General features: G+C 33.9%; 1 protein-coding gene across 1 annotated transcript in view; it reads right to left on the bottom strand.

Moving 5' to 3' along the window:
• Arl15 (ARF like GTPase 15) overlaps positions 1-13,615 on the bottom strand; it is a 388,677-nt gene that overhangs the window by 123,480 nt on the left and 251,582 nt on the right. The gene's annotated exons all lie outside the window — the stretch shown is intronic.

Below are 13,615 nucleotides of genomic sequence, written 5' to 3' on the forward strand. Positions count from 1 at the left end.
ATAGACGACATTCAATTTAATGATGAAATGATTTTGGAAGCGGCCTTAAAGAAAACATTCAAGTTTTATCTTGTGCAGGAACACCATAGCTCACAAACAACCCTTGTGAGAAGAAAGAATTCTCCTACCTAAGATAATATTTGCCAAGCTCTAGAGGCAATATTCTGGGGGAACACACCTTCTGCCCTATTGCTTTGGTGGTATTACTCATCAAAGAAAAGAAATTACTTTATGGGAAGTTTATTCAGAGCTGTATCACTGAAACCCATCAAATGCCCCATTCCTCTATAAAACAAGTTCCAAAATAACGCCACCATTCATGAAAGCAATGAATGATATGTTCTTGTTATAGTCATTGTTGTCTAAGAAATAATTGTCTTTCCTTTGAGAATCTGCAAATATTAAGATTGCAGTATTCCATTACACAGACCATAGCCCCTCAACCATGCACCAATAAACACATTAGATTTGTGATACCAACGATGAAGCTTTTCTTTGGCTAGTTATATTGAAAGGGAAAAAGAGGATGTTTGGAAATTTTATGAAACACCTAATTCCTAAGGAATATATATGATTATAATTCCTATCATGTTCATATGATTAGCGATTCTGAGGCAGGTATCTCTACTTGTCAAAAGAAAAGATTTTTCATATTTTACTGAGCGTATGACTAGATAACCAAACTCTAGAATCTCCTATTTTTTCCCTCTCAAGGCTAAAGATGTAGTATGCAAAGGCTTTACTGTCGTAACAGAAGAAACATAAAAGACTCTGACTTTTAAATTTTTCTTAGGTCTAATGAAACGTTTATAAGTCCATTATACCTTTTGGTACCTCTAACCTGAGGCAGACCAAGTGCCAGGTACAGTGACAAAGACAAAAACAAAACTGATACGAAACATAAAAAATCTCCTACAACGTCAATGAGACCACAGGATGAAAAAGGAGCTGCTTACTTGGGGGAATTATTAGTGTTTCCACAAATACACTTAAGGGATAGGGATACTTGATATTATTTTAATCATGCATAACAGGCTATCAAAATTCTTGTCGCAAAGTAAATTAGAATTAAAAAGATGTGGTTCTTGACATTTTCTGATGGTCAAAAAATTTTAAGTTCTTTTTTTTTTTATTGGACTGTTTCCTGAATTGATTAACCAGATTAAGTTTTAGCTAATATCTTACTTGTTAGACTTTCTTGGATTCCCATAGGTATATTATGTTTATGCACATGTTTTTTATGCATATGCAAGCTGGAATCTATGGATGTATTAAAGATTTTAGCAAACACTGCTTAGAAAATGTTTACTTAAAAAACAGAAAAAAAATCACCTACAAAACTTTGAGAGCTGTTGAGTATTTTGTTAAAGAAAATATTCCAGAAATAATAGATTAGAATGGCATCTTAAGATACTACTCAAATTTTACTGAGAAATGTTTATGAAGTCTGTCTTAGGTTGCCTTGCTATTATTCCCTCAAATTATTAAAAAAAAAAAAGATTAACATTAAATAGAGACATGAGATGGGAGGGAAAGGGAGAGAAAAGGGAAATTGCATGGAAATGAAGGGAGACCCTCATTGCTATACAAAATTACATATAAGAGGTTGTGAGGGGAATGGGAAAATAAACAAGGAGAGAAATGAATTACAGTAGATGGGGTAGAGAGAGAAGATGGGAGGGGAGGGGAAGGGAGGGGAGGGGAGGGGAGGGGAGGGGGGATAGTAGAGGATAGGAAAGGTAGCAGAATACAACAGTTACTAATAGGGCATCATGTAAAATTGTGGATGTGTAACCGACGTGATTCTGCAATCTGCATTTGGGGTAAAAATTTGGAGTTCATAACCCACTTGAATCTAATGTATGAAATATAATATGTCAAGAGCTGTGTAATGTTGTGAACAACCAATAAAAAAAGTATAGCCAATATTGAGATATTCCAATTATTTTCACTAAAATTGGAAGATTAGTCCACTTAATGTGGATGAATCTGACTCCAGGATGGGTGTGGGGAAAGTATTGATTCCAGTTATAAAAACTAAAATAAATGAGTGATATATAAAAACAATGCCCAATCTAAGGACCCTGATATTCTTAATGCCTAAATCTCAACTGTATGAATCTTAACACAGACTCTGGAACAAGAGACAATAAATATTAAACTAGATCTATAAATACAGACTACAGACTATAAATATAGTCACTGCCTTCTATCATTATAAACAAAGTACATTCAAAACAAAGCTATTGTTAAAGTCAAAGGTGGTCAGCCTACAAACTTGTTTTGTAAATACTTCTGGAGATATTTCTACACTGTAGAAGGAATTTTTAAAGTAAAACTTTATATGATGGATCTGAAAAGACAAACCTCATAAAAATCTACTTAAAAAGAAATACTTTTTGAATGATTTAATCTAAAATACTGAGATTGTAATGTTAAAAACATATGTAATCCTTTAAAAAATGATTTCTATCTGAGAACATAGACAAGACTACCAAATAAAATAGGTTAAATTTAAAGAAAAGCTTGTCAGTTCAATTTTAAAAATATATTTTAAGTTTTGAGTCATGCTGAATCATATGCTTCTCAGATTTGAGCAACTGCTTTGGATAGTTTTATAAAATTAGCCCACAGTTTTGTTAAGCTTACAATGACAAAACATTAAGAATTCAATCCCTGATGAGTAGCTATGATATCAAATAAAGAACTGTCTGGAGGAAAAAAACCTACAGACATAATAATTGAATTCCCTTACAGGATTAATGGGTGACATGTAAGCCAAAAAATGATTCATCTTATTTTAAAATTAATTACAAAGTCCTTGATTATTTTAGAATACATATTCCTGTAGCAGTTTTCCTTAGGCAATGGCAACACTAAATATATCTATAATACACTTGTTCATCAAAAGCAGTAGTAGAAAAAGGAAAACATGGCTTTTCTGAAGAACATACCTGATTTTCTCCTGTCAAGATGAGTCAAATGAGATTTACACTCAATTTTAAAACAAAGATATATTCAGGAACTAGTACATCAGTAGTAAATTATGAGTTTTTTTAAGAAAAAGAAAATAATGCAGCCCAGTATCAGCGTATATGCCTGTAATCTCAGCTAATTTGGGAGGCTGAGGCTGTAATTCCAATTGAGCCTGGATAACAAGAGATCTCAAGAAAAACAAAACAACACAACAACAACGACAATAATAATAACCCAAGCAAAAACAAACAAACAAAAAAACTCATGGTGGATTTGCCCTATGTTCAATCCCCAGCACTGCAAACAAACAAAAAAGACAAAGTAATGATAGAGCTTAACTTTTATATATTCAAGAGATGTCTAGTCTCACTATTTTTCCCCCCTTGGTAAAAGAAAGGAAATATAAGTCTACTGACCCTTGAATTAAGCAAAATTTCTTGAAAAAAACTGCCAGCTGCTATGGTGCATTCCTGTAATCTAAGCAGCTTGGGAAGGCTGAGGCAGAAGGACCTAGAGTTCAAAGCCAGCCTCGGAAACTTAGTGAGGCCCTAAGCAACTCAGTGAGACTCTATCTCCGAACAAAATATTAAAAGGTCATCACATTCCACCATCATTGCTAACCCCCTGCCCGGTGGAATGTGATGGACATCATTATCCAAAGTACATGTATAAAGACATGAATTGGTGTGAACATACTTTTTATACAAACAGAGATATGAAAAAATGTGCTCTATATGTATAATAAGAATTTTGTATTAATAATACATTCTGCTGTCATGTATTTAAAAAATAAAATCAATTAAATAAAAAAATAAAAGGGCTGGGGATGTGGCTCAGTGGTTAAGTGCCCCTGGGTTCAATCCTTGGTACCAAAAAAAAAAAAAAAAAAAAAATTACTTTAACTGAAGCATCCCTCACCTACCTATAAAAATACAATACAATAAAATAAATTCTGACCATCTACAAGAACCTCTGGGAATTAAAGGAAAATGTCAAATCATTAAAAATACAATAAGCCTCATGCAAATTTTATGTTTAAAAGTGACTACCCATTATTTACAACATTTTCAAAATTTCAAGAAAATTCAGCCAATAAATTACTTTTAATCTTATTTCTGGCACTACTGAATGTCAGAATACTTTCAATTTTTAAAAAAAGATTAGAAGACATATTCAGTCCAATTTCTACTGCTACGTTTCCAATATTTGAATACTGACTGAAGATAAACACCTCATTTTCTTCACTGTTTACCCAGATGTAATAAGAACTCTGAGACTGTACCAAAAAGAAGGATCCTTCTTTCCTTCAAATCTATACTTTGTATAAGCTGAATGAGAAGCACCTGTTAAAGTTGTCAGATAATTAAAGTGGCAGATGGGTGCAAGGGCTGGGATGTATGCTATTTTCAGGCTAATAAAGACCTAATTATTCAGAATCAATTATATTTATTACTAATTTTTAAAAGAGTCCAAAAAATGTAATGGCATTTTGCCATTTCAAATCTGAGTTCCAAAATTAAATGAATTCAGTGCTTCTTTTCATGTACCAGATAATATATAAAAATGATTTAAGCAATTTTGACACATCCCAATAAATTCAAAGACAAAGTTCAAAGGGAAGTTTTTATTTTTAAATGGTGATTTATATAAAGGATTCATCATAGATAAGGAAGAATACATTTTCTTGTTTTGCATCTTTTATCATTAAAACTGAACTGTGAGGAATATCAATGTCTTATAAAAATTCTTTATTCACCAGAAATTGGTCCATTTTTAGATTGTTGAAATTCTAACATCAAACAACACTGAGTGTATATATAAAGCATGGTATTGAAAATTTTTATGCTATAAAAGAGTTACATACTACTTTTTCAATTATATTAAACATTTTTAAAAACACTTTTAAAGACTACATTTATTAAGGGTTAATAGTTTGTACTAATATTGTCTACCATTTATTTTTCCATTTAGAATACACTGAATTTAGCAAAAAGTTTACAGTTTTCTATGAAGAATGATAACCAGTAAGGAAAATTCAGTTAATATTTACATGAATGAAATATTAGTTTTTTTTTTTCAGTCACACAGATTAAACATTGGACAGTAAAAACTCATCACTGAACAACAACAACAAAAACAATCGCTAGAAATAGCCTATGTGATGCCTAATACTTCCACCCTAATTATTGTTAGGTTTATCTACCAAATAAAAATAATACAGAGAAGATACTTCAAAGATTTTCATATACTTGACCCAGGACTCCTGGCCACCATTGTGAACCTCAGGACAAGTATGGTGGTTAACATGAGAAGCTAAAGCACACTTGAAAATGGACAATGGCTATTTAAAAAACTTTCTCTGTATTTACCTCCATTTCATTAGAGTTATCATCTTAAAGATGTCACATTTGCAACTCAAGGGGATATCATAGTAAGTTAACAAAGTAAAATAAGCCTATAATTTTTCCCATTGGCAACAAGATAAACATTTTGAGATTTTCCAAATTTAGCAAACATTATAAGGCCTTTCATCAAGGGATTAAATTATCCACCCTAATCCCCAAACTATTACATACCTTAGAAATTATTTTATATAATAATCCACTTTAATTTTTATCTAATTCTTAGAATTGCAAATCAATCCTACTTTAGTAGACAACTGAATATATATTATTGATGTAGTTAACATAATACCCTGTAATTTATGGCTGATTATATAGCAATGGGTACTTTTTAAAAGGAGAGCAAGAAAAAGGCTCTCATGTGAATGTAATGAAATTGCTCTAATTCCTAAAAAGTTTTGGGCTTATTCTTACCTTGCTTACAGATAAAGAAAATTATGATAAAGAAAATTATATTTTATCCAAACACTATGTACTGTAATAATGGCATAATGAAGATATAGACTCTCTTGGCCTAATCTGATTCTCTGCAGAGCAGATGTAGTTAGTACTTTGCAGTCTAGACTAAATATAAGGAGATTTTAGAATGAATCTTTACCAATATTCTTGGGATGACTTGGTAAAGGATTTCGAAATTGATAACTCAAATGCCCTAAGATGAACTTAAATTTACTTCATTGTAATGATAAACTGTAAAATCATATTTATAGGCTCTAATAGAAGTATTTCAAAAATAAAACTTCCACCAAGAATCCATCAAAATGGAAATGCAAACTTTCAAGTGACTGAAAAAGGTGAAGTGCATTATGGGCAATTGTATTATTAAGCATAAGGGTAAATGAAAATTGAAATTATATAGACAAGACTCCCCCACTTCACTCTATGAATTTACATGAAGGATTTAAGAGGAAAAAAACAATATTTATAAACATCACTTTTGGCTTAAGAAAACAGACTAGTCTTATTTATAAAATGAAATCATGTAAATCACATGCACAGATGTACAATGAAGCACAATCAGATACCAAGATATTAGATGTTTTTGGAGAAATCATCATTTCTAAGTTATAAATGCATTTGGGAACATCAAAGACTTTCCTTATATCGATGCATAAGCAACAGTGCTGATCTCTGCCTTTAATAATATATTTTCCTTTTCAATATTTTTCCTCTAATTTTTTTTAGTTGTAGATAGACACAATACCTTTATTTTATTATTTTTTATGTGGTGCTGAAGATCAAATCCAGTGCCTCACATGTACTAAGCAAGTCCTCTACCACTGAGCTACAACTCCAGCCTCCACTTCAACATCTTTTAAAATAAAACTCTTCCATTAGTAAGATGCAATAAGCTTTTCTATGGCCACCATGAAGTCCTAAGCTTCCCAGAGATTTTAGGATTCCAATCAGTAGGTCTCAGGAATTCCAAGTGACAGGGAAGAGGTGCCTCATATCTAGCTTTCCAGCCACACATCTATCTACCCATCCGTTCACATGCTGATTCTTCCCACCCATGCAGGCATCCCCCTACCCAAACACATCCAGCAGGTATTGTATCTTGTGATATATGGCAGGGATAGTAAGGCAGTCTGGTCTTTACAAGTTCCCATATTTGAGCAAAGAAGGGAGACCTGAAAGACTAGTAGATAAAAATGAAGACTGAGAAGAGGAAATTAAATAAAAGCCATAGTAGAGAAGAATATAATATTCATTGTCATCCACAGTTCCATCATTCAGTAATATCTTGGATATGAGGTTTCTACTGAATATAATATGGAATGATGTCACTAAAAAAAAGAATAGGATCACTTGAGGAGAACTTAAAAATTCTTTAAAAGGCAACTAAATTATTAAATACTGTTAGAAATGGTGGGAAATTTATTTTGAAAAATATATTTATTTTCTACCGTTTGCATTTCAGTATTCACAAGTCAACATTCCAGTGAAGAAGAAACCACACAGCAGTGTAAGCCATGGGTATACAAAATTATAAAATAATGTGGTAACAATAGCAATAAACAATAGCAATAACAATGTATTCAATTTTCAAACAAGAAGTATAGATAAGAGATGTTTCTTCATTTGGCAAACATCAGCTTTAGACCTCTGTGTCTATTTTCTATGATTCAAAGAATAACTGGTGAAATTCTAGTTTTTGTTATTCAATAAATATCATCATGCATTAAAATCGTATTTGAACTTGATTGGCATCACTGGCACATTCTTCCTGGCTAATGGCATTATGCAGATACTAATTTGTTTTGAAGAAGTGGCCAAGGGCATATCAGCAATACACTTGGTTCCTCTCTTAACAAAAGAACATTTATACTTAAACAGATGAATTATGATACAAATATCAGGACTAACAACATAGGAGCAAAAAATAGACCTTAAAAATGTATACTTTTAAGAGAAAGTATGTACAATTTTTGTTAGAAAATTGTATTTTAGTTTTGTGATGAAACAATTGCAGCCAGCAGCTTCAAGTCTGTGTCCATAGCTCCCACGAAGTATGAACAAGGCATGAGAAACAGTACTGATCACAGCATAGCTGCCAACTGCATCTGCAGTGTTTTTAAATCCTTAGAGCTAAATGCATTTTGCTACCAGTTTAAACGGAGTTTCAGAGTTAGAATGAAGTTCAGTACCTGTTTTAGGATACCTTTAAAGAATATAAAGCATCTTCTAAAGATACTTCTAGGTGCCATGGATATAATAAAAGGAGGAGGGTCTTCACACAGGTAAATTGCTCCCTAACAATTTTATAATAAGCACTGGAAGTGACGGTCAATGAGGATTTAGCTCTCAGCGTGCAGAAGGCTTACAGTTAGGATCTGCGTTTGTTTTTACTTTGTTACTCTTATTATCCAAGCCAGATTCTTCTTAAGACCTTATTTTACTCTGATTACTGCAATACAACTGCCAGTGAGTACAAAGCAGACTGGTCACTCCTTGGCTAAAGTCAGCCAAGAGAATACTCTGCTGGAGAAAGTAACATGTGCCTCAAAGGCTTGGAGGCCAAGGGAAAAACTGAGACACATACAAGACAACAATATATAAACCAATTAACTTAGCCTCTCAGGAAAACCATCTTTGCTCTCATCAAATTGTGTATTATCTGGCAAAATAAACTGAAAGTCTATTTATAGAGTAGGCCGGCTACATCTTTTATAGCTAAAACAGAAGTAGTAAGGGTCAAAGAATGCAAAATCCTAGGCAACTCATCTTTTTTTCCAAAAGCCATTTAATGTACTTTTGATACAGATCACTTCTTGTCAATGATTCTTTTGTCTTTCTTAAAACTCCATCTGCGCAACAACCAGGTCACCTTGAATTTCAAGTACAACATTGCCTATAAATTTAATTTAACATCATATTATTCATAATTACCATGAACAGGAGACAGGTGTGACCCTTATTGTCACACTGAAGGGACTGAGGATAGAATGGGTTAATTGACTTGCTCAGGGCTACACGTGCTGTGCTGACTATAGGCCCTGTATGAACCACCAGTATGATCTGGCTATTAAAATATTATTGCAATCATATGCTTCTTAAAGAAAAAGAACTTCCCTACCAAGAGAGGCATCGGCCTCATTCACTAGAGAGTGCACACTGCTAACGTCATCTCTTAAACACTTATTTTAGCTCTGGATAGTATATTTTAACAGTTCATAGCTGGAATAGAGAGTACCCATAGGATGTCACCAGGAAAGCAAGGGATCTGAAATTCATGTCCCATGAACTTTGAATTTACAGGGAACTCTGAATGATTTATTAATGGAAGAAAAGTCAGAGCAAGGACTTGAGGGCTGCGGATTAATAGCCAGAGAATTATTTGATAAAATATCCCCAAAAGATGATTTGTTTGAGTTGGAAATTAAAAGGAAGAGGTGGTTTTTTTGTTTGTTTGTTTGTTTTCTGTTTCTAAATGCAATCAGGGCTACCACAAAACAGTGGAATTCTTCCTAATATATTTATGCTTTATATCATGCAAGTGTTCTAGATTATGTAACAGCCTAAACATCTGTCAGTTACCTTGTAAAAGGGACACCTAAGTTGGGAAGGTAGCTGAGTGACTGCACATGGAAGGTTTCTATTTTAGTCAGTTTTGTGTTACTATAACAGAATACCTGTGACCGGGTAATTTATAAAGAAATTTATTTCTCACAGTTCTGGAGGTCGGGGATTCCAAGAGCATGGCTCTCACATCTGGGAAGGGACTTTACACTGCATCATAAGATGGTGGAGGGCAGGCATTACATGGTGAGACAGCAAGGTACTATCTTGGGTCTCCTTCTTCTAAATCCACTATCATCATCATAGGGGCCACCCTCATTTTCTCATTTAATCCTAAATACCCCTCAAGGGCCCTATTTCCATTTGCCTTTAACAGATAAATCTGGAGACTAAATTTAAAGCACTTGAATTTTCTGGGGGGATATAGTCAAGCCATAGCAATCTCTTTTAAATGTAAGATTTTGAAACTAACAGTAGGCATTTGGCAGAGGAGCCCAAATCAGAACTTAAATCCATGCAACTGGTTCCCTTTTCTTTCTTTAACATGGGACCCTTGGAATACCTGATTGACAGGAATCTAGTTCAACTCACAGAATGCCTAGGGCTCTCTTTCTAACCAAGTTGATGCAATTAACTTGCTTAAAAATGTGTGATGACTTCTAAGTCCTCCCAGGACAAAGCCCAATCTGTTTAAAGTGACATATTGTGGTCACCACAGCTGAATCTACATGGTCTCCTACCACTCTTTTCTGACCACCCCAATAGTGCCCTGGATGATCCCACAGCTGGATAACCCAGCAGGCAGCTGTGACTCCAGCCCTCCTCCCTGTTTCAAAAGGGTAGCTTGCTTTTATCTTTTTTTTTTTTCTTCCAGGTAGAATTACATATAGGGTTTTGGTTTTTTTTTTTTTTTTTTAAGTTTAATTTTAAAAATCTTTGTTTCAGATATACAAAAGCATCATGGTGCATCTAACAGCACTACTTACAGTAAACTTTTGTGCATCCCTGCAGTCGTTAGACACTATCCATGTCCCCTCCAGGGACAACTCTGTTCATCTTTTGGGACATTAAAAATATGCAACCTTCTTTCTGAAGGCTTATTCACCTCCCCAGCCTGAATAATTTGCTCTTTCTCAGCTCCATTCTATACACGCCTCTCTTCTGGCACTTAACCCCTGCTAAAATAGTTAACATTGGGCAACACTGTGCTTCTTATATACCACTAACTTCCCAGTGACAGGGGTATGTCCTATTTATTTCCCACACTTAGCACAATGTTTGGGACAATAGTAGACTCTAAATGAAATGTTTGAGTGGTGGTCACTGATTTTCAACCTGCAATCTCTGACATTCTAGGACTGGTCAAGACTACAAAAAGATTCTGTTGTAGTAATGGTACTACTGTCCCTATATTTGTGAGCAACATTTTTCATATCTCTTGGAGTGGAAATACAGTAGTTTCCCCTCTTCTGCTTCCAAAGACCCCGTGGATGCCTAAAACTATGGGTAATACCAAACTATATGTACTTTTTTTTATTGCACATACATACCTATGATAGTTTAATTTATAAATTAGGCACAATAAAAGACCGACAACAAAAATAAAATAGAACAATTATAATGAGACTGTAATAAAATGTTATTTGAATGTGGTCTCTCTCATGGAAGATTTAAGACAAACATTAATAGTTTTGAACCACAGTTGACCACAGATAACAAACCATGGAAAATGAAACTGATAAAAAGGGATCTTGGATGAGTTTGTCATCAAGGAGAGAGGAGGATCTCCTTCAGCGAGTTATCTCCAGAGCCATGATGAGAGAAGTCACGGAAATACAGAGTTTTCCAATTAGACTGGCCTCTCCAGATATCTTTTTCTAGTTCTCGAAAGTAGGTTCTATTTTCTTCCTATGGGATCCATGCACTGAGTATTGTAAGGAAGACTGCATATATTATTTCATTTAATACAATACCACAAATAAGATGGGTCTATTATTCTCCCTTGATAAATAATGACTGTGAAACTTATAAATACTAAAATAATTTAGTCTTTTAATAACAGTAAATTCTATGTTGTCACTTCTACTACGTCATGACTACTGGGCCACTCATTTATTCATTCATTTTGCTCATTAATTTGTTCATGGAATTTGTAAAGCACATAAGATGTGCCTTTAACATATGGAAATTTATGACTTGGACAGACTGATAACATGTGATCTCCAGTTCCAAGCTGCTTTGATTCTGTATTTAGGAAACAGCTTATCATTTAAAACAAGGCACATTTTCAATTTTAAAAAAGGTAATGATGCAATTTTTAGAGATAAGAATATCATATCCCTATCTGATCTTTATAAATTATAATATGCATAGACAAGGAGATTTTCCACTCAGATCATTTTCTTGGGCTATTTTAAATAACCATATTGTTATACTTTTAAATGTTAGTCTACATCTTATTGTGAAATCCCCATTAAATTTTTAAAATCTTCACAGACCTTAGTTGATATCACATAAAAACATTTAACAATTTCAAATTCCTACTCCTTTGAATTGGCATAATTTAATCTTCAACTAGTTTTAACAAACTTCAGGCAGTTTTGGATTTAAGATTTCCTTTTTAGTTTTGTTTGTTTTAAAATGCACCTCTCTGGCCAACTTTTCAGTAAGCCAAATTTCAGACTAAGAACACATTTTAGAAGTTTCTTCAGAACAACTGCAGTAAACCCAGTTATACCACAACTTGTCAGCTTAAGGATTTGGCTGTATCACAAGTTACATTATGTTCCTGGAAACACAACTGCTATGAAACTGTCAAGGCCTGGTTTACTATACCTTGCCTATGCTTATTAAGGTATGCCTACCTCAACTCCAGCATTATAAAGTAGTCCCCGGACATAAAACACGAAACATATCTGTAGTAACTGGATCACCATTAGTTGCAACCAGAGTTGCTTAACAAAGCTGATTACTTGAAAAGCTAGACTGGAAGAACACTGGGGCTAGAAACCATATCCTCTTCATTACCTTTACCAAAACTGGCCAAAATAAGTTCCAAAATTCTTCTAAAGATAGTTCTGTGTCCTAAACATTGTATCAGATACAGACTACTTAAAAGATATATGATGGCAACTTTGTTATGTGTCAAATAAAAATCTCTGGCAAGAAGGCAATAATTTAACAGGGACACAGCCACATCAACATTCATAGCAGCACAATTCACAATAGCTAAACTGTGGAGCCAACTTAGATGTCCTTCAGTGGATGAATGGATAAAAAAAATGTGGAATTTATACACAATGGAATATTATTCAACACTAAAAAAGAACAAAATCATGGCATTTGCAGGTAAAGGGATGGCATTAGAGAAGATTATGCTAAGTAAAGTTAGCCAATCAAAAAAAAAAAGAATGTTGAATGTTTTCTCTGATATAAGGGGGGTGACTCAAAGTGGGGTAGGGAGGGAGAGCATGGAAGGAAGATTATTTCTACATAGGGATGAGGGGTGGAAGGGAATGGAGGGGGAGAGGTTTAGCAAGGATAGTGGAATGTGATGGTCATCATTATACAAAATACATATATGAAGATTTGAATTTGGTGTCAGCATACCTTATATACAGAGATATGAAAAATTGTGGTATATATGTGTATTAAGAATTATAATGCAAAAAAGAGTACATGTATAATGGCATAATTTGGCGTGAACATACTTTTATACAGAGTTATGAAAAATTGTGCTGTATATGGGTAATAATAAGTATAATTCGTTCCACTACTGTCATGTATTTAAAAAATAAAAAAAGAAGGCAATAATTAAATTTGAATAAATAAATCAGAAACCAATCATATATAAATCCACTTAACTTGGCTATTTTTTCTTGGATTGTCTACTGGGTTTTTTGGTTTGGGTTGTTTTGATGTTGGGGATTGAACCCAGTGGTACTTTTACACTGAGTTACAGCCCTAGTCCTTATTTTTATTTTTGATTTTGACACAGGGTTTTTCTAAGTTGCTGAGAGTCTCCCTAAATTGTCAAGGCTCGCCTTGAACTTGCATCCTCTTGTCTCTACTTCCCGAGTCTCTGGGATTACAGGCAGGCACTATCACATCCAGCAGGTTGTCTATGTCACAGAAATAGGACAGGAGCCAAGCAGAGCTTGCCAAGGCTTAGGATCAAAAACTTTTTAGCATCTGCCTGTCAGTCAGTAGGAAGCAAT

This window comes from Urocitellus parryii, chromosome 1 (assembly GCF_045843805.1).
Source record: "Urocitellus parryii isolate mUroPar1 chromosome 1, mUroPar1.hap1, whole genome shotgun sequence".
Taxonomy (NCBI): Eukaryota; Metazoa; Chordata; class Mammalia; order Rodentia; family Sciuridae; genus Urocitellus; species Urocitellus parryii.